At 45.1% G+C, this 21,022-nt stretch overlaps 1 protein-coding gene and 1 pseudogene across 1 annotated transcript in view; one reads left to right on the top strand and one right to left on the bottom strand.

Annotated features, from left to right (window-relative positions):
• LOC142761154 (protein unc-93 homolog A-like) overlaps nt 1–21,022 on the bottom strand; it is a 161,494-nt gene that overhangs the window by 107,377 nt on the left and 33,095 nt on the right. The gene's annotated exons all lie outside the window — the stretch shown is intronic.
• LOC142761462 (U2 spliceosomal RNA) lies at nt 3,882–4,054 on the top strand (annotated as a pseudogene).

Below are 21,022 nucleotides of genomic sequence, written 5' to 3'. Positions count from 1 at the left end.
ACTCTCCAGAAAAATGCCGACATTGTCATCCGTCCGGCAGATAAGGGAGGAGGCATAGTAATCCAAGATAAAACAAAATATCTCCACGAAACTACAAGAATTCTAAGTGACACGTCCTTCTATCATACACTTACTTCTAATCCATTATCCACTTACATATCTGAATACAAAAACCTTATAGACAATGCCGACACTGATGGTCTCCTCACTAAAAAAAGAGAAAACTTTTCTGACCGTCCGTTTTCCGAACATGCCTTTCATTTATCACCTACCCAAAATCCATAAATCACTTGCTAACCCCCCAGGACGCCCGATTATATCTGGAATCGGCTCTCTCACCAGTAATCTGTCCCATTTCGTCGACCTTCACCTGCAACCACTAGTACTCAATCTACCATCATACCTCAAAGACTCAGCGCAATTAATCAGAGACCTGAATAACCTCAACTTTGATCCTCTCACACCCCAAATCAGTTTTTTAACAGCCGACGTCACCTCACTGTATAGCAACATACCACACAATAAAGGCATTGAAATAACCGAATCTTTCCTATCATCCAACACCACAATCCCTGAATTGCAGGTCCAATTTATTATTAACTGCATTAGATTCATTCTATACCACAACACGTTCAGTTTTAACAATAAATTTTACAATCAAGTAAAAGGATGTGCCATGGGCACCCGGTTTGCACCAGCTTATGCGAACCTCTACATGGGTGCCTTCGAAAATACATATATCCATAGCTCACATCAGTTCAAGAATAACATATTACTCTACAGGCGTTATATAGACGACTTGTTCATAGTTTGGAAAGGAAGCAACGAAGAAGCTTCCCAATTCATCGAAAACCTCAACAGCAACACTTTCGAATTAACCTTCACATACACATTTTCCCCTGTTTCCATTGACTTTCTAGATCTTACCCTCAGCCACGATAAAGTCAACAACAAATTCATCACACAAACACATTTTAAACAGGTTGATGTTAACAGCTACATCGATTTCAGAAGCGCCCATTATCGCCCGTGGCTCCTAAACATACCTTTTGGACAGTTTAGGAGAATCAGGAAAAACTGCAGTACAGAGAAAATTTATCAAAAGGAATGTAATGTTCTAGAAAAACGTTTTATTGACAAACATTTTCCCCCAAAATTAATAGAAGGCGCAAGAACAAAAGCCACCGAATTAACGCAATACTCCTGCCTAAATCCGTCCCTCAAAAAAACGGCACCTGCTAATAGTTACAAAAACAATTTCATCACCACGTTCAACAAAGGAAACAGAATTATTAGGGCAATTTTGGGCAAACATTGGCACATTATTAGGAGCGACCCCTTTCTAAAAGACCTGATCCCGACTAAACCTAACATCACCTTCAGACGGTCTCTAAACCTAAAAAATATTCTAGCTCCCAGTAGAATCAAAAAACAATTGTCATCCAACACACATTTCCTGTCCGGTCTGAAAGGATCCTATAAATGCGGTCATTCCCGTTGCCTATGTTGCAACATCATATGTAATAAAAAACATACATATACATCAACGGTAACAAATGAATCTTTCCCTATCAGAACATTCCTTAATTGTGGGAGTTCATACGTGATTTATCTTATTGAATGCCCATGCCAACTACAATACATCGGTAGAACCACCCAATGCCTGAGAACCCGGGTTAATAACCACCGGTTCAACGTTAACACAGGTTTCATAAAACACAGTGTGTCTCGGCATTTTGCCCAGGTACATAAATGCCAATTTAACTTAATTAACATCACTCCTATAGAACATATCCATCCAGATGTCCCAAATAGGTTCAATAAATTAAAGCAACGGGAAAATTATTGGATTTTCAAAATGGACACACTACATCCAAGGGGTTTAAATGACATTTCAGAATCATGCTTAGATTAACCATACCAACAACTTCTAGCCCATACGTTCCTTTACTTGCTTGAAATACTACTAGCAACCATGTCCCGATACACAAAAACCCGGGCATGTTAAGTCTAAAACAACATCCCCCATGTACATACATATTAATGTCTTACTGCAGTATTACCAAATCTCCTCACCTAAGTTACCCCCAGCAGAAGCCTTTCGTTTTTCTCCTATGCCGTCCACAAAAACCAGCCGGAGTATGCGGGTCATTGTGCGGGCCATTGTGCGTTCCACCCCATGCGTTCCACCCCATGCGTTCTAACCTTGGTCCCCATCGGCCACCGTAGTTTACATGGTCTCCTTGACAACGCTTTAAACACTAAAAAACTATCACGAGAGGAGGTAATAAGTAAAAAGTAAAATATATAAATGAACAACCATCTCTGGCGTCCTACCACAGTTTTAGATACTTTCCCGTACCTATTTATTACCTTTTAATAATAATAAAAAACCGATCCCCCATTAGTCCCGTAATCCAGATGTGACACATTTTCCTTTTCGATTTATCCTCTATTATACATTTTAAACATTTGCTTTTCCAGTATCCTTTATGTTTATCTCCTAAACCTCAGTTGCATATTGTTTTCCATGTTATTTGCTCATTTTATTTGTATTCTTATTGTATTATTTTGAACTTTGACCCCCAATGTGTTTTGGCGGTTTTTTTATGTCAACCTCTGCCCCATCTGAATTGGGCCAATCACCACTCAGTGGTTTGTATATATACTGTCATGTTTTACACAATTTTATGCCTGATGAAGACGCCAGTCCGGTGTCGAAACGCGTTGCTACTGCAATAAAACTATCAGCAAATATTACAAGAGACTACTTGTTTCTCCATCGTCTTGCACCACCTAGCAGCGCCGTGATAGATCCGCTTTTTTCTCCCTACCAACCTACCACTAAATCAGCGGTTTCCCTCGGCAACCGGTTTGGATCTGGCAGCAGCATTCGTGGTTTACCCGCTTTTATCCTAAAGCTATCTGGTGAGCATGATATTGTTATCCTTCATCAGCTTACCCTACTGAGTTACGCTATGTGGCGCCGTGGTCTTTTCTCTATAAGCCTGACTTGTGAAAACCTAAGACGATCCACAAGCACATCAGAGCAAAGGACTTGCCGGAGTCTGTTCCAGGACTTCATGCCGACACGTTGGAGACTGTTTGGACTAACGTGTCATCTGGCAGGTTGACTAAGGGGCACAATGGATGCCAATCCAGGGAGGACTACCTCTTAGGTCATTCATGCATGCCCGCAACCTGTGTAAGACCCGGTACTGCCCCAGGTGCCCCTTCACGGAGGAAGCATCTTTGCACACTTTCTGGCAGTGCCCCATAGCACAGGGTCTGTTGAAAGCCTTGGAACACGAACTCAAAGACTCAGTTCCCAGGAACAGACTGTCGTACGGCTCGGTACTTTATGGACTATTTCCTGGGAGTAACACGGATGGAGCAATCCAGGAGGCCTGGCACCTTATGAACTGTTTTAAGGACGCTATATGGTATGCCAGGAATCGTCTAATTTTGCGGAGAGAGTGTGTCCGTCCAGGACTGCCGTAGGCTGATCCAGAGCCTGCTCAGAGACTATTCCACCTGGGACAGCCCGGACGTCGATGAGGAAGAGGACTGATACTCCCCTTCCCCCCACTCTCCCTTCTTGTGTGTTGTCTTTCAATATAGCTTCGGGCCTGTGATTCCCCTCCCCTATCCCCTCCTACCCACTCCCCCACCCCATCACTGGTCTGTAATGCTTTGTTGTTTGGCTTTAGTGAATGCAAGAATGTTAGTGTAGTATGTGGTGTGATGTATAGCATAGGCTAGCCTGTACTGTGTATTATACTGTCATGTTATGTTTGGCGACTGTTATTATTTATTATCTACTGCTTCATGGCTTGCGCTGTGTCGCAGTAATGTTTTTATGATGACGATTGATTGTCAATAAAGCTTTTTCAATCAAAAATCTGTTCTTATCAGTATAATGTCTGATACGTCCCCTATCTGGGGACCATATATTAAATGGATTTTTAGAACAGGGAGATGGAAATAGAGCTTGCTCTGTCCAGTCCACGCATTGACCTGGTATTGCAGTATCTCCAGGACCGGTGCACCCCTTCCTAATCGAGTGAGTAAAATCAGATTTGAAAAGTGCTTTTTGTTTTTGCCATTGTTTGTTTCTTGCTGATTGGATCTCTCCATTAATCCCATTATTTTAAAGCCTTGATACAATGCATTTTTGTAATGTGTGATAATGAATGACCTGATTATTAAATGACTTCATTAATAGATTGCCAGAGTTTTTTGAAAGCAGAAAATTCTGGCTGTAAAAATCAGCTCCGTTTTTCTTGAAGAGCTTTTGCACCACAGACGTTTTTTGCCACGTTTTTGCCTTGTTTTCTGCTGAGATTTTTTTCCGCGGTATTTGACACATTTTTTACCTATTTCTTCAACAGGCAAAGGGAAAAACCGCAAGCGTTTTTTTTACATAAAACACGTAAAAAAACACATCAAAAGCTGCGTCGGCCGTTCGCAATGTTTTTTCCGTCTCACATTGATTTCAATAGGGTTTTTGAGAAGGAAAACGCCTCAAGATAGGGCATATTGCTTTCTTTTTGAAAACAAGGGGAGGCAATTGCGGCAATTTTTTTCCGCGGTTATTGCCACGGTTTCCACAGAAAAAAACAGCACCTTAAACATTTATTCCCTTTTACATAACACTCATTACTTGCATGGAGGCCTTTACATTTCAGTTCCAAGTACAAACAAACCCATCCCTAATGCTAAGAATCCTTCACAAGCTGATGTTTTCACCAGTGCATTAACCTTGAGGCCATGTTTACATAGCGGATTTGAACACAAATTTCAGGGCGTCACAAACAGCATCCCATAGATTTTAATGGGAAAGTGCCCCGCTGTTCATACGGCACAGATTTGAAAACCAAATTGAGGCACATGTCCCTTTTTTACTTACTGTCCGCATGTATTTCGGGCGAAAACCGCATCTGGTGGCCAAGTGCAAATTTGCTAATCTGCGTGCAGATCTGCTGCAGATGACACTGTCGTCCTCAGATTTCTGAACACATTCTTATATAATACTGGGAACAGAGACTTAATGTCATATCTCTACCTGGAAAAGTGGTGCGATAGCTGAGAATTAGTCATGAAAGTAAGCCACCAAAGATTTTTGTTATTGCTCCAATGTATCAATAGATAAAATAAAAAATGAATAGACACCATTTTGTGTCTAGAGCTTTTTGCTACTTCTTGCTTAAAGAGGCTCTGTCACCAGATTTTGCAACCCCTATCTGCTATTGCAGCAGATCGGCGCTGCAATGTAGATTACAGTAACGTTTTTATTTTTAAATAACGAGCATTTATGACCATTTTCGTATTTATGCAAATGAGGCTTGCAAAAGTACAACTGGGCGTGTTGAAAAGTAAAAGTACAACTGGGCGTGTATTATGTGCGTACATCGGGGCGTGTTTACTACTTTTACTAGCTGGGCGTTCTGATGAGAAGTATCATCCACTTCTCTTCAGAACGCCCAGCTTCTGGCAGTGCAGACACAGCCGTGTTCTCGAGAGATCACGCTATGACGTCACTCACAGGTCCTGCATCGTGTCAGACGAGCGAGGACACATCGGCACCAGAGGCTACAGATGATTCTGCAGCAGCATCGGCGTTTGCAGGTAAGTCGATGTAGCTACTTACCTACAAATGCTGATGCTGCTGCAGAATCAACTGTAGCCTCTGGTGCCGACACGATGCAGGACCTGTGAGTGACGTCACAGATCTGCACTGCCAGAAACCCGCGTCGCAAAACTTGTCAAAAACTGTCCGAAAATGCCTCCCATTGCTTTCAATGGGAGACGGAGGCGTCTTTTTCCCGCGAGCGGTAAAACCGTCTCGCAGTAGAAAGAAGGGACATGCCCTATCTTTGGCCGTTTACGCCTTTGACCCCCCCATTGACATCAATGGGAGGCAGAGAAAGCGTATTTCGTGGTGTTTTATGCATGCGTGCTCAATGGCCGCGAGCGAAAAACGCAGCAAAAAATGCAGGGAAAAATCGGCGTGCGGGCAGAGGAAAATCTGCCTCAAACTTCCAAACTTTTGAGGCAGAATTTCCGCCTGCAAAAAACTCATAGAGTGATCCGGCTATAACTGACCACCTGAATACATTGTAGCATATTCTATATGATACATCTCTAGCAAAATCATGGGACTACTGTACTTCTTACAGCATGGATCAGTCTAGATGTTCTAGCAACATTGGATTATTATTGTTATCATAGCGCTCTGAATTATAAGACACCTTCATTTTCTCCTTGCTTCCACAGACTACTTAGGCTCTGTTCAGATCCCATTTATGGCCTCCGTTTTACATATATGCCAGTGGAATTCATCACCCATAGGGTACCATTGTAAAACTATGTATACCGCGCAGTTTACAATTTATACTGGATACCTCTGTATGAAATAGCATATACCAGCCAGACGAAGGCCAAAAGAACACTCTTTTGGCCTCCGTTGAGCTAATGTAACCCTATGGACACATTTAGCGCTTAAAATACGTCACAAACATGTTATGAACAAGGCCTCACTACTCCTCCAAAATCACAACTAGATATGGATCCCAAAACAACCTAGTATGTTGATTTTTTGTTTTATTGCATAGTAATATTGTTATTTTGTTCTTTGATATATCGTAATATTAACCCCTTCCCGACATCCGCCGTATATTTACGGGCGCTGTCGGGCATGGGTTCCCGCAACGCGCTGCACCGTTGCGTCGCGGTAATGGTGTGGGCTCAGAAGCAGAGCCATGTGAGAATATTACAGCTGACATTCCGCTATAACGGTCAGGACCGGAGCTAGTCTCTGATCCGGCCGATTAACCCGTCAGATGCCGCGCTCAAGAGAGAGCATCTGAGGGGTTTTGAGTCGACCGTCAGATCAGCGATATAATCGCTGGGTTGCCGATGGTTGTTATGGCAACAGGAGGCCTAACAATGGCTTCTGACTGCTTTGTACGGAAACCTATGGCTGAGTCTACACGGGGCAGATACACTGCATAATAGCACGCAGCGCACCGCAGAGAATTCTGGGCGAAAAAGCCCACCAAACTGTGGTGCAGTTTTTCGCCCAGAATGTCTGCTGCAAAAAACTGCAGACTGGGGTCCTGGGATAACGTCTCATCCGTGACCACCGCTACAGCCTGTGATTGGCTGCAGCTGCGGTCACATAGGATGAACCGTCATCCCAGGAGGATGAAACACAGAGTGTAAGGCCTTATTCACACGAGTGTATTTCACGTCCGTGTTACGTGCGATAAAACAACGGATGTCACACGGACCTATGCAATTCAATGGGGCCATTCAGACATTCAGTGTTTTTACCGCAGCGTGTGTCCGCTGCGTGAAACTCACTGCATGACTTATTTTTGTGCGTTTTTTTGCGCATCACGCACCCATCCAATGTTGTCCGTGATTCACGCAAAAGTTGCTAAAGAAATGATAAAAAAAACCCCACCTCTTTAATTTTTTTGTGATGACATAAGAAACGCGTGACAGACGGATGGCATACGCGCGTAAAATACGCAGATGTACATGGAACTACAACACAAGAAAAATATTGCATTTTTTACACGCGCAAAACAGGCACGTTCGTGTAAATAAGGGCTAAGTTAAAAAAAAAAATTTTTGTGTTAAGTTCTTTGCGACAGGAAAGCCGCGAATCCACGCAAGAAAGAGAATAACTGTTATTTGATGCAGGATTTAGATATCTGTTAGATGGAACTAAAACGTGGACACCACAACACTACTCTGGTTTTCTTTATAAATCTTTACTTAATCAATCACCGTATAAACAGATGAAATCAGCAACAGAATAAGTTCAACAGTCTATTTATCTTTCAATGGCTCCGTCTGATATCAGTCTCTTTCCTTTACGCGTCTCCGGACGCTACGGGGTAATAGCGGCGGGCCTGGCAGGGGTTCTGTAATCGGCTGATGGCTCACCTTAGCAGTATGCGCGGTGTCCAGTTAGTCCACTCTTTGGATGGTTGAGCCAAGGGTGTTTCTCTCGTGTAATAGCAGCAGCCTGGTCACCGTTGCTCCCAGTCTCTCGCTCAGGGTACCAGATAGCAGTCTGTAGGATATGACTCCTAGGTTCTTCTTTCCCTCACACGGGTCTGCAGCTCCTTATCCTGCTGTTCTCTCTTTCTTGCTGTTTACTTTAACTTTCAATGTCTCTTCCCTGAGCTCATATCGCATGCTCCTTCTCTCTCTCTTTAAACATGGCTGCCCCCTCTCCACTTGCTTGTCCTCCCTGTTCCGTTTTTAGCTCCTCCCTCTTTAACCCCATGTTTTCATGTCCAGTGTAATCTGTCCAGCAACTCACTGTAACTGCTCTACCACCATCTAGTGGTCACTAACGATATAACAGGCATTATATAATAATAAGTAACAAACAATGCTTCAACCTCCTACACAAATAGGAGGTAGGGGTGAGTAGACAGACACCCAGGGGCTGACAAAAGGGGAGAAACAGAAGGGGGCTGGGACCCCTGTGACCGACGTTGGGAAGGGGGCTATTACCCCTATCGTACAAGGGGGCTGGGACCACTACGATATCGTGAGTACGGAGGGGGCTGATACTCCTATCACCCAAGGGGGCTGGAAACCCCCATAACTGGTCTGGTATATGTGGGGAGTGGGACCCCTTCCACAGCATGGGGGCTGGAACCCCTCCTACATATCCATTAAATTCAATGGGGAAATCCCGCAACATATAAGCAGCATTTACGTAAAGACAATTTACATGCTGCGGAATGAATTTCCGCACCGCATATCAGTTTCTAAGGCCTCATGCACATGGCCGTGCCCATAATCACGTATGGGAGCACAGCCCGTAAAATATGAAAAGTAGGACATGCTCAATAATTCCCGGCACGGTTCTACATCACGGACACTTATCATTAGCGATACGGAAAGGTGTCCGCGCCCCATAGAACCGAACTGATCCGTATTACAGTCCGCAATTATGGAGATTTTTTACGGTCGTGTGCATGGGGCCCAAGTGTATTTCCACTCTATATGTACGCAGCGTGTGGATGAGATTTGTTTAGTCTCATCCACTTTGCTGCTACTGTATTTGCTGCAGATTTTCTGCAATGAATTCCATTGCGGAAAATCTGCAGTATTTACGCAACATGTGAACTGGCCCAATGAGTGAATCACTGACAGCGCTAATACAATGCACTGCGTATGTAGTGCAGTGTATGGGCCAGTTCACACATTGCGTAAATACTGCAAATTTTCCACAACAGAATTAGTTGCAGCAAATACAGTAGCAGCAATGTGGATGAGACTAAACAAATCTCATCCACACACTGCGTAAATACTGAGCGGAAATACCACTCAGAAATTGACCTGTGGTGCAGAAATTCATTCAGCAGCATGTCAATTGTCTTTACCTAAATGCTGCTTATATGTTGCGGGATTTCTCCATTGAATTCAACTGGGATGCAAATCCCGCATCAAATAGCAGTTGTTCATTTTTTGCAGCGGATTCGCAGCAATCCCGCTGCAAAAAACGGAACTCAGAAAAAAATAAATAAATGAAACTTACCTGTGTTTCATCCTCTTGGGATGACGCTTCATCTCATGTGACCGCCGCTGCAGCCAATCACAGGCTGTAGCGGTGGTCACATGGAATAAACGTCATCCCAGGAGGCCAGCCTGGATGACATCAGAGAGCTGGCCTCCTGGGATGACACTTCATCCCATGATATTGCAGGAGGCTAGTATGCTAGTTGCCGGCTAAATGCTGCAGTTTCTCGCAGTGGACATTCCGGGTGAAAAACTGCACCACAGTCTGGTGCGGAATTCCCCGCGGCGCACAGGGCGGATTTGCTGCGTCCTATTACGCAATGTATCCACCACGTGTGAGCCTCTTAGTAAAGACATCGTAGGTGCAGGCCTTCAAGTCCCCTAGTGGGACTAATAAAAGAAGTAAAAAAAAAAAGGTTGTAAAAAAAGAAAATAATAAAAGTTTGAAGTTAAAAAATCCAAAATATATTTTTTCCTATAATAAGTCTTTTATTATTGGAAAAAACAAACAAAAAAAACTAAACATAATTGGTATCGCCGCGTCCGTAATGACCCAAACTATAAAACTGTTATGTAATTTATCCCCCACGTTGAAGGCCTTAAAAAAAGAAAAACGCAAGAAACGCTGTTTTTAGGTCACATCTCCTCGCAAAATATGGAATAAAAATGTTATTTATGGCGCACAGTGAATAACCAAAAAAAAAAAAAATGTAATTTATCCCCCACGTTGAAGGCCTTAAAAAAAGAAAAACGCAAGAAACGCTGTTTTTAGGTCACATCTCCTCGCAAAATATGGAATAAAAATGTTATTTATGGCGCACAGTGAATAACCAAAAAAAAAAAAAACAATAAAAAACTATTCCAGAATCGCTTGTTTTTGGTCATTTCCTCTTCCAAAATTTTTTTATAAAAAGTGATCAAAGAGTCGTATGTGTCCCAAAATGATACCAATAAAATCCACAGCCCATATCGCAAAGGACAAGACCCCAACACAGCTCCATCAACAGAAAAATAAAAAAGTTATGGTACTAGTAATGCAGAGATGAAAAAACATCCTGATGTGCAGGCTGGAGGGGAACATTACTTAAGTTTCGGGGCCCTGGTATTTAGGAACCAGGAAGGGAAGGGACATAGCACATCTGCTGGAAGCGAGGTTGCCCGTATTATACCAGGGCAACACTTTCCCAGCAAAATTTTCCAAACTACAAAGGAGGAAAAGTCCCCAAAAAGTGAAGAGTGTTACAAAAGGGGGATAAGAATGGATACCGTTTATCGGTGCGACACCGGCCTGTGTACAACGGATTGCTTCTCAGCGCACCACATATCTATGGATATTTGTATTTATTTACCCCATTATTATACCGTCTTATTATGCCCTGATGTTCTCCACACAAATTACATATGCCCCCACATTATAAACTGAAATACTCAATATACCCCTAGATGATTCCTCAAGGTGTGTAGTTTCCCAAATGGAGTCACTTTTGGGGTGTTTCCACTGTACTAGTACTACAGGGGCTCAGAACATGTGACATGGCGCCCAGAAACCATTCCAAAATCCAAATGAGCCCTTCCGTGTGTCCAAACAGCAGTTTATAACTACATATGGGGTATTGTTTTGCTCGGGAGAAATTGCTACTAAATTGTACTTTTTCACATTTAGTCTTTGTGGAAATGAAAAAAAATTTGCTAACCTATTTTTTCTTTGAAAAAATGTAGATGTTCATTTTAACAGCCTACTTCCAATTTCTGCAAAAAACCTGTCTGGTCAAAATGCTCTCTATACCCCTAGATAATGTAATCAAGTGTGTAGTTTCCAAAATGGGGTCACTTGTGGGGAGTTTCCACTGTTGTGTCCCCTCAGGGGCTTTGCAAATGTGACATGGCCTCCACAAACCATTCCTGCTAAATTTGAGCTCCAAAAGCCAAATGGTGCACTTCCCCTTCTGAGCCCTGCCGTGTGTCCAAACAGCCGTTTATGACCACATGTGGGGTATTGTTTTACTCGGGAGAAATTGTTTTACAAATGTTGTGGTGCTTTTTCTTCTTTAGTCCTTAAGGAAATTTACGGCCTACTTCCAACAATTTCTGCAAATAAACTGTGGGGTCAAAATGCTCTCTATACGCCTAGATAATTTCCACAAGGTATGTAGTGTCCAAAATGGGGTCACTTGTGGGGGCTTTCCACTGTTTTGTCCCCTCAGGGGCTTTGCAAATGTGACATGGCCTCCACAAACCATTCCTGCTAAATTTGAGCTCCAAAAGCCAAATGGCACACTTCCCCTTCTGAGCCCTGCCGTGTGTCCAAACAGCCATTTATGACCACATGTGGGGTATTGTTTTACTCGGGAGAATTTTTTTTCCAAATGTTGTGGTGTTTTTTCTTCTTTAGTCCTTTACTGCCCACTTCCAATAATTTCTCCAAAAAAACTGTGACATCAAAATGCTAACTATGCCTCTAGATAAATTCCTTGAGGGGAGTAGTTTCCCAAATGGGGTCACTTTTGGGGGATTTTCACTGCTTTGGCACCACAAAAGCTCTTCAAACCTGACATGGTGCTTAAAATATAATCTAAGAAAAAGGGGGGCCCCAAAATTCACTAGGTGCTCCTTTGCTTCTGAGGCCTGTGCTTCAGTCCATTAGCACACTAGGGCCACATGTGGGGTATTTATAAAAGCTACAGAATGTGGACAATAAATATTGAGTTGTGTAAATTTCACCTCTACTTTGCTTTAATTCCTGTGAAACGTCTAAAGGGTTAAGAAACTTTCTAAATGCTGTTTTGAATAATTTGAGGGGTACATTTTTAAAAATGGGGTGACTTATTGGGGTTTTTTAATATATAAGCCTCTCCAAGACACTTCACTGAACTGGGCCCTGTAAAAATAGCCTTTGAAACTTTTGGAAAATGTGAGAAATTGCTGCTAAAGTTCTAAGTCTTGTAAACGTCCTAGAAAAATAAAAAAATGTTCAAAAAATGAGGCCAACATAAATTATACATATGGGGGATGTTAATTAGCAATTATTTTGTGTGGTATAACTGCCTATCTTGCAATCAGATACATTCAAATTTAGAAAAATGCTAATTTTTGCAATTTTTCTCTAAATTTTGGTGTTTTTACAATTAAATACTGAATGTATCAAGCAAATTTTGCCAGTAACATAAAGTCCAATGTGTCACGAGAAAACAATCTCAGAATCGCTTGGATAAGTAAAAGCATTCTGAAGTTATTTTCACATAAAGTGAAACATGTCAGATTTGAAAAATGAGGCTCTGTCAGGAAGGTTAAAAGTGGCCAAAGAGGGAAGGGGTTAATAGTCCATAAATTGATGTTTGGTTTGTCTTATTATCATGCTGTAAAATGCTTGTACTCTGTAAATCTGTATATAGCATGGTGAAATCCTCTCCTAAGTGCTTATTGCAGATGTTGTTTCTTATGCTTTTAACGGGTGTGAATATCATATTCTCCTGTGGGTATACTATTTTAAGGAATATGTGTATTGGCATTGTTGGACTGCTTTGTATATATGCTATCTATTTGATATGTATATCGTGTTGTTCTTTGTCCTACATTGGTTTGGGGTCTGAGATTTTGTGGACTGGCAGGCCGCGGTTCACGATGGAGGCACTGTGTCCTGTTAGAGTAGCTGGGAAGTAGTAATGCTATTCTCCTGGCTGCAAGCTTGTAGTAGAAAAAGGTAGTAGAAGGCATCAGCACTGACCCAGGAAGAACCTGACACTGATGTAGGTTTGTTTGTTGTGTCACTGAAGTGCTGTGCTACAACGCTGGTAAAAGTAAAACAGAGGGTCATCTTTTTAAGGGCAATGGAAGTAGATCCAGTCATTGGCCTGTAAGCAAAGCAGCCGGGCTTGTCCATAAAAAAAGGTGCAATGGTGAACTGGAAGCTATAGCAAGCGACAGTGTGCCTGAGTAAGAGCTGCGGAGTGTGTCCGCTGAAGTTTTCACAGAGAACCAGAGGTCCAAAGTGCCAGGGGGGTACGACACAGCAAGGGCCGAATGAGGCCACGGAAAGACAGACAGTTAGCTGACTGTGAGCAGTCATCTGTATGTCTGTGGGGGGCTGTGGCGGAAGCTATGTGGAACTTCAGTCCCTGGGAGAAGCGGCAGCGGCATTAGAGTGGAATGCGTGAGACCCCCAACTTCGAGGGTAGGTTAGTGGATAGCTAGAAAGTGGCTGCCCTGTGGCCTGTGTGTTCCAGTCCTGTAAAAGCAGTGAACTGGTGGCATTTAGAAGGAGAGTGTTAGCCCTATGAGCTCTTAAAGGATGTCAAGTAATTAGAGAGTATCCCTCCTCCAGGGAGCAGTTAAAAGTGAAATATTGCTGTTATGTCGGGGTAGGGAGACAGACAGGTGAGCCCTAATCTACCCGCCACTCAGTCCCTGCCTACTTGCACGGCCCGTCCTAGGCGACGGCGTACAACTGGGCGACGGTCCCTACGCTCAATATGTGCACGACAGACAAACAGACAAGGGTACACAGAAGCTAAGGGAAATGGGACAGTTGCCCACGGCAACACCGTGAGCAACGAGAGTAGTAAACGAGCCGAGTCAAACCAGTAGCGTATGTGGTGCCAAACGCAGAGCAGGAGAGTAGTTAGTAAAGCCAGAGTCAATATGAAGCAGAGGTCAATAAGAAAAGCAGAACAGCAGAGCCAGGAAGCAAAAGATTCACAGGCAAAGGGCAAGAAGCAAATTAAGGTATAAGTAGACCAATGGCGGGAGCTAGGACCGTCTGGCCAGGCTGTGATAGGTTCTCCCACTCCTCAGCCTACCAGCCTGAGTGGTAGCAGATCGAGTCACTCCAGCAGACCTAGGAACAGCCCTCCTCTGGAGGACGAGGGCTGGCCATGAAGCTACGCGACAGTGCATCAGCTTTAATATTTTTAGACCCAGCCCTATAGGTGACCATAAAGTTGAATCTAGTAAAAAACAACACCCATCGTGCTTGTCTCAGGTTTAGCCTCCGGGCAGATTCTAGGAAAACCAGATTCTTGTGGTCGGTAAGGACCGTTACCTGGTGCCTAGCCCCCTCCAGGAAGTGGCGCCACTCTTCAAATGCCCATTTAATGGCTAAGAGTTTGCGGTTGCCAACGTCATAGTTACTCTCAGTGGGGGAGAACTTCCTGGAGAAGTAGGCACAGGGACGGAGATGGGTGAGAGACTAGTACCCTGGGACAAGACAGCACCCACTCCCACCTCGGAGGCGTCAACCTCCACGATGAATGGCTCCATCTGGTTAGGCTTTATCAGCACTGGGGCAGAGATAAAGCACTTTTTAAGGATCTCAAAAGCCTGGACCGCCTCCGGATGCCAGTGGAGGAGATCAGCACCCTTGCGAGTAAGGTCCGTAAGAGGCTTAGCGATGACCGAGAAGTTAGCAATAAATCTCCTGTAATGATTAGAAAACCCCAGGAAGCACTGTAAAGACTTCAGGGAGGCAGGTTGGACCCATTCAGCCACAGCCTGAACCTTGGCAGGGTCCATGTGGAATTCTTTAGGAGTGAGGATTTGACTCAAAAATAGTATCTCCTGCACCCCCAAACACAAATTTTTCGATTTTAGCAAAGAGTTTGTTTTCCCGCAGGGCCTGGAGCACCTTCCTGACATGCTCAATCTGGGAGGACCAGTCCTTGGAAAACACAAGTATATCATCAAGGTACACTACAAGAAATACCCCCAGGTAGTCTCTTAAAATCTCATTTATGAAATTCTCGAAGACCGCGGGAGCATTACACAACCCAAAGGGCATGACGAGGTATTCGAAATGACCTTCGGGCGTGTTAAACGCAGTCTTCAACTCATCCCCTTCTCTGATTCGGATAAGGTTATAAGCCCCCCCGAAGATCAAACTTAGAGAACCATTGAGCCCCAGTATTCCAGTTAAACGTGGGATTATGCATCTGCAACCAAGGAAGGCCTAAAACCAGATCGGACGATAATCCCTGCATCACCAACACAGAACACTGCTCCAAATGAATGGAGCCAACAATGAGTTCAAAAACAGGGGTAGGCTGCGTAAAATAACCATTAGCAAGTGGAGTGGATTTGATACCCACTACCGGGAGAGGTTTAGGCAAATCAATCAATGGCATAGCTAGAGACATAGCAAACTCCACAGAAATAATATTAGCAGAAGACCCTGAATCCACGAAGGCACTGCCGGTGGCAGACCTACCATCAAACGAGACCTGAAAGGGAAGCAAGACCTTATTATATTTAATATTTACAGGAAATACCTGTGCGCCCAAGCGACCTCCCCGATGTTCACTTAGGCGCAGAAGTTTTCCGGCTGGAGTATTCTTACGCCTAGGACAGTCGTTCACTTGATGCTTGTCATCCCCACAGTAGAAGCAGAGACCATTCTTCCTGCGGAGCTCTCTACGTTGTTGGGGATCCAGGAGATAGGGGGATAAAAAATGGAATATCCGAGGGCGCAGCTGTACTGGAAATAGCTTTTATTTGTAGTTGTTGTACAAATAAAAGCTATTTCCAATACAGCTGCGCCCTCGGATATTCCATTTTTTATCCCCCTATCTCCTGGATCTACATAGTGGATTTTTATTAATCTTCGAACCGAAATTTGGGCTGCAACTATCTCAACCTAAGTATAACTTGGACACGCACCATGGGATGTTATGCTCCGAGCATAACAACATCAGGTCAGCACAATTGACCACTTTTATCCAATTGTCCTCATATTTTACAGGCTCATGCACTATGTGCGCTTTGTTCCCTTTTTCCCTATAGCGTGATACGTTGTTGGGGAGACACGTAGGCCCCGAGTTGCATTTTCCGTGAAAGAACGAAGCAACGGAACCTCGGGAGCCAACATAGGAGAGCCAGATGAGAAGGCACAAAAACGTTGTTGTTCCCTAAGACGTCGGTCAAGACCTACCGCTAAAGCCATAACCTGATCTAGAGAGTCAGAAGAGGGATAACTAACTAACTAACTAACTAACTAACTAACTAACTAACTAACTAACTAACTAACTAACTAACTAACTAACTAACTAACTAACTAACTAACTAACAGGTCTTTCAGGGCGTTCGACAGACCCAATCTAAACTGGCACCTCAAGGCAGGGTCATTCCACCGAGACGCTACACACCACTTCCTAAAGTCAGAACAATACTCTTCAACGGGTCTCTTACCCTGACGTAAGGTCACCAGCTGACTCTCGGCAAAGGCAGTCTTGTCAGTCTTGTCATAGATGAGCCCGAGAGCAGAAAAAAAAAATTAAACAGAAGAAAGTTCAGGGGCGTCAGGAGCCAAAGAGAAGGCCCATTACTGGGGGCCGTCCTGGAGCCGGGACATAATTATACCCACTCGCTGACTCTCAGAACCTGAGGAGTGGGGCTTTAAACAAAAATAGAGCCTACAACTGTCCCGAAAGGAGAAAAAAGTCTTCCGGACCCCTGAGAACCGGTCAGGCAACTTGAGGTGGGTTTCAAGAGGTGAGGTGGAGGGCACCACCTGGGTCGCATCACGCTGGTTGCACCTCTGAGCCAGGTCTTGTACCTGTAGGGAGAGATCCTGCATTTCCTGAGCCAGGGCCTCAAGGGGGTCCATAGTTGTGTCAGGGACCAGGGTAGAAAAGGTATAGGGCCTGTGATTATGTAATGTCGGGGTAGGGAGACAGACAGATGAGCCCTAATCTACCCGCCACTCACTCCCTGCCTACTTGCACGGCCCGTCCTAGGCGACAGCGTACAACTGGGCGACGGTCCCTACGCTCAATATGTGCACGACAGACAAACAGACAAGGGTACACAGAAGCTAAGGGAAATGGGGCAGTTGCCCACAGCAACACCGTGAGCAACAAGAGTAGTGAACGAGCCGAGTCAAACCAGGAGTGCACGTGGTGCCAAACGCAGAGCAGGAGAGTAGTCAGTAAAGCCAGGGTCAATATGAAGTAGAGGTCAATAGGAAAAGCAGAACAGCAGAGCCAGGAAGCAAAAGAATCACAGGCAAAGGACAAGCAGCAAATGTAGATTCATCATGGATTGTATTATTTGTTTTGTTTCTCCAATGTAGATTCCTTTATTGATGTACCTTGTACACAGTATCATTTACACAGGGCCAACCATAGTATAGATGGCGCCATGTGCAAAATTTTCTTTTTGTTCCCCACTCCGTCTTAAAAAAAATAATGCCCCAAAAAATAGTTTAATACCCCCACACAGTATATTGCCGCACACACCATATAACGCCCCTTTAATGCCCCCAACACAGTATAATGTCCCCCAAGTGTCCACACAATGTATGAATAATGCCTTGAAGCAGGGCCGGCTCCAGGTTTATGTTGGCCCTTTGGTGACACAGAGTTAGTGGGCCCCTTTGCGGGGGACTCACGGCGGCAGTAAAATGCCAAGAATCGTCACTTTGTGCACCCATATAGACGTTAGGCCCTGTTTATGCCCCCATATAGAAGTAATGCCCTCTGTAGATAGTGCCATACAGCCCACTTCCCAGGTAGTGCCACACAGCCCCCTCCTCCCAGGTAGTTCCACACAGCTCCTGACGTCACTGTCTATATATGGACAGTGTTGTCAGGGGCAACCCCAGGTCCATAGTCCCAGGCAGAGCACTACAAGCACTCTGCCTGGGAGTGGCTTAGCTAAATGCTCATGGGCCCTGGTGCAAGAATTCAGCTTAGGCCCCCTTGTACCTCCCCAACACCACAAGACCCCTGCGCACGGGCGCCACACAAACACCGCTTGTAGATAGTGCCTCCCTGTAGATTCCGCCACACAGCGCCCCCGTAGATAGCACCATAGAGCCCTGTCCTTGTATAAAGCGCCATGCAGCCCCCCCTTTAGATATCGTCATACTGCCCCCTCCCTGTCAAGGGCGTAGCTAAAGGCTCATAGGCCCTGATACAAAAGTCCTTCTTGGACCCCCCCCAGCTTCTCATGACCACCGGCCTGCAGCTTTCAGCTGCATCGGTTAGTCTCCTAAGTGACCCAACGATGCAGCACTAGCAGCCAGGGGCGTCACTAAGGTCTTAAAACATCAGGGGCATTAGCCCCAATAAATATCCCCCAAAAATGTGTGTGTGTGTGTGTGTGTGTATGTATGTGTGTGTATGTATGTGTGTGTCTGTATATTTATATATATATATATATATATATATATATATATATATATATATCCACACCGTGTTCCAAATTATTATTCAAATGTTATTTTTCGCTGATTTTCCTAAATAGTCGATGCAAATGACAGTCAGTATAATCTTCAAGCCATCAAGCGTTGGAGTACGAATTTTATTGTTAGGGATCTGCCAGGTACTACGTCTAGGTATACTCCTGGGATTAATCAATCCACACCTGAGGCCAGACCTGTTCGACTGACACCATCTCCCACCAACCAGGGTGGCAGGCTCAGGAGTGGGAGAGCCTATCGCGGCCTGGTCAGTCGGAGTTAGCTCCGCCCCCTGTCCTTTATTACCTGCTGTGTTCTCCTCCTCAGTGCTTGTAATTCTTTTGGATTCCTGGCCCCACTGCTGCTTGCTCCAGCCTGCTTCTGCCGTGCTTCTGCCTTGCTGCTGTTCTGCTTAACCCGCTTTGCTTTGCCTCCGGCTTGCTTCCTCCTCCGTGCTCACTTGGGTATACTCCACTTCATCCTGGTCCTGACAACTCATTCACCGCTCCGTTTCCTCGCGGCGTTCCGTGGGCTACTGCCCCTTCCCTTGCGTGTTCCCTGTTTGTTCTCCCGTGCACTTAGACAGCGTAGGGACCGCCGCCCAGTTGTACCCCGTCGCCTAGGGCAGGGACAGGGCGGTGGGTAGATTAGGGCTCACTTTCCCTTCACCTCCTTCCTGCCATTACATAATTACAAGCCCCTTACCTAGTCTACCATTTCCCCTACGCTGACGCTATCATGGACCCCCTTGAGACCCTGACCCAGCAGATGCAGGGCCTCTCCCTACAGGTCCAGGCCCTGGCCCAGAGGGTCAACCAGGGTGACGCTGCCGTAGTAGTTCCCCTCACCTCACCTCTAGAACCCGACCTCAAGTTACCTGACCGGTTCTCAGGGGACCGTAAGACGTTTCTCTCCTTCCGGGAGAGTTGCAGACTGTATTTCCGCCTTAAACCCCACTCCTCAGGTTCCGAGAACCAGCGGGTGGGTATCATCATATCCCGACTCCAGGAAGGGCCCCAAGAGTGGGCCTTCACCTTGGCTCCTGACGCCCCTGAACTTTCCTCTGTTGATCATTTTTTCTCTGCCCTCGGACTCATTTACGACGAGACTGACAGGACTGCTTTAGCCGAGAGTCAGCTGGTGACCTTACGTCAGGGTAGGAGACCTGTTGAGGAGTACTGTTCTGATTTTAGAAAGTGGTGCGTAGCTTCTCGGTGGAACGATCCGGCCCTAAGGTGCCAGTTTAGGTTAGGATTATCTGACGCCCTGAAGGATCTGCTGGTTAGTTACCCCTCTTCTGACTCCCTTGACCAGGTTATGGCCCTAGCAGTACGACTTGACCGACGTCTCAGGGAACGTCAGCTTGAACGCTTCAATGTGCTCCCCTCTGACCTTTCTGCGATTCCCCCCGAGGTCCCGTCTCCTCGCCCCTCCACGGAGGACTCGGAGGTACCTATGCAACTCGGGGCCTCCATGTCCCCTCGACAACGTAGGGAGTTTCGCAGAATGAATGGTCTCTGCTTCTACTGTGGGGACGACAAGCATCTTCTGAACACCTGTCCCAGGCTCAAGAATAAAAAGCCGGAAAACTTCCGCGCCTAAGTGATCATCGGGGAGGTCACTTGGGCGCACAGGTATTTCCCGTTAATGTGAAACGCAATAAAATTTTGCTTCCCTTTCAGGTCTCGTTTGCTGGCCGGTCTGCCACTGGCAGTGCCTTCGTGGATTCTGGCTCATCTGCTAATATCATGTCTGTGGAATTTGCTATGTCTCTAAAAATGCCTTTTATTGATTTACCTTATCCTATCCCTGTAGTAGGTATCGACTCAACTCCCCTTGCTAATGGTTATTTTACTCAGCATACTCCTGTTTTTGAACTCCTGGTTGGCTCCATGCATTTGGAGCAGTGCTCTGTACTGGTGATGCAGGGATTATCGTCTGATCTGGTATTAGGTCTTCCCTGGTTGCAGTTGCATAATCCCACGTTTGATTGGAATACTAGGGATCTCACCAAATGGGGTAGTGAATGTCTTATGTCATGTCTTTCTGTTAACTCTATTTCTCCCCGGGAGGAGGTAAACACGCTTCCTGAGTTTGTTCAGGACTTCGCCGATGTGTTTTCTAAGGAGGCCTCCGAGGTGTTGCCCCCCCATAGAGATTACGATTGCGCCATCGATTTGGTGCCTGGTGCCAAGCTTCCTAAGGGTAGGATATTTAATCTTTCATGTCCTGAACGTGAAGCTATGAGGGTGTATATCCAAGAATGCCTGGCCAAGGGTTTCATTCGCCCCTCTACTTCTCCTG

Source organism: Rhinoderma darwinii, chromosome 4 (assembly GCF_050947455.1).
Source record: "Rhinoderma darwinii isolate aRhiDar2 chromosome 4, aRhiDar2.hap1, whole genome shotgun sequence".
Classification (NCBI taxonomy): domain Eukaryota; kingdom Metazoa; phylum Chordata; class Amphibia; order Anura; family Rhinodermatidae; genus Rhinoderma; species Rhinoderma darwinii.
Note: the sequence above shows the minus strand (reverse complement) of the source record. Positions and strands in the feature narration are given on the sequence as shown.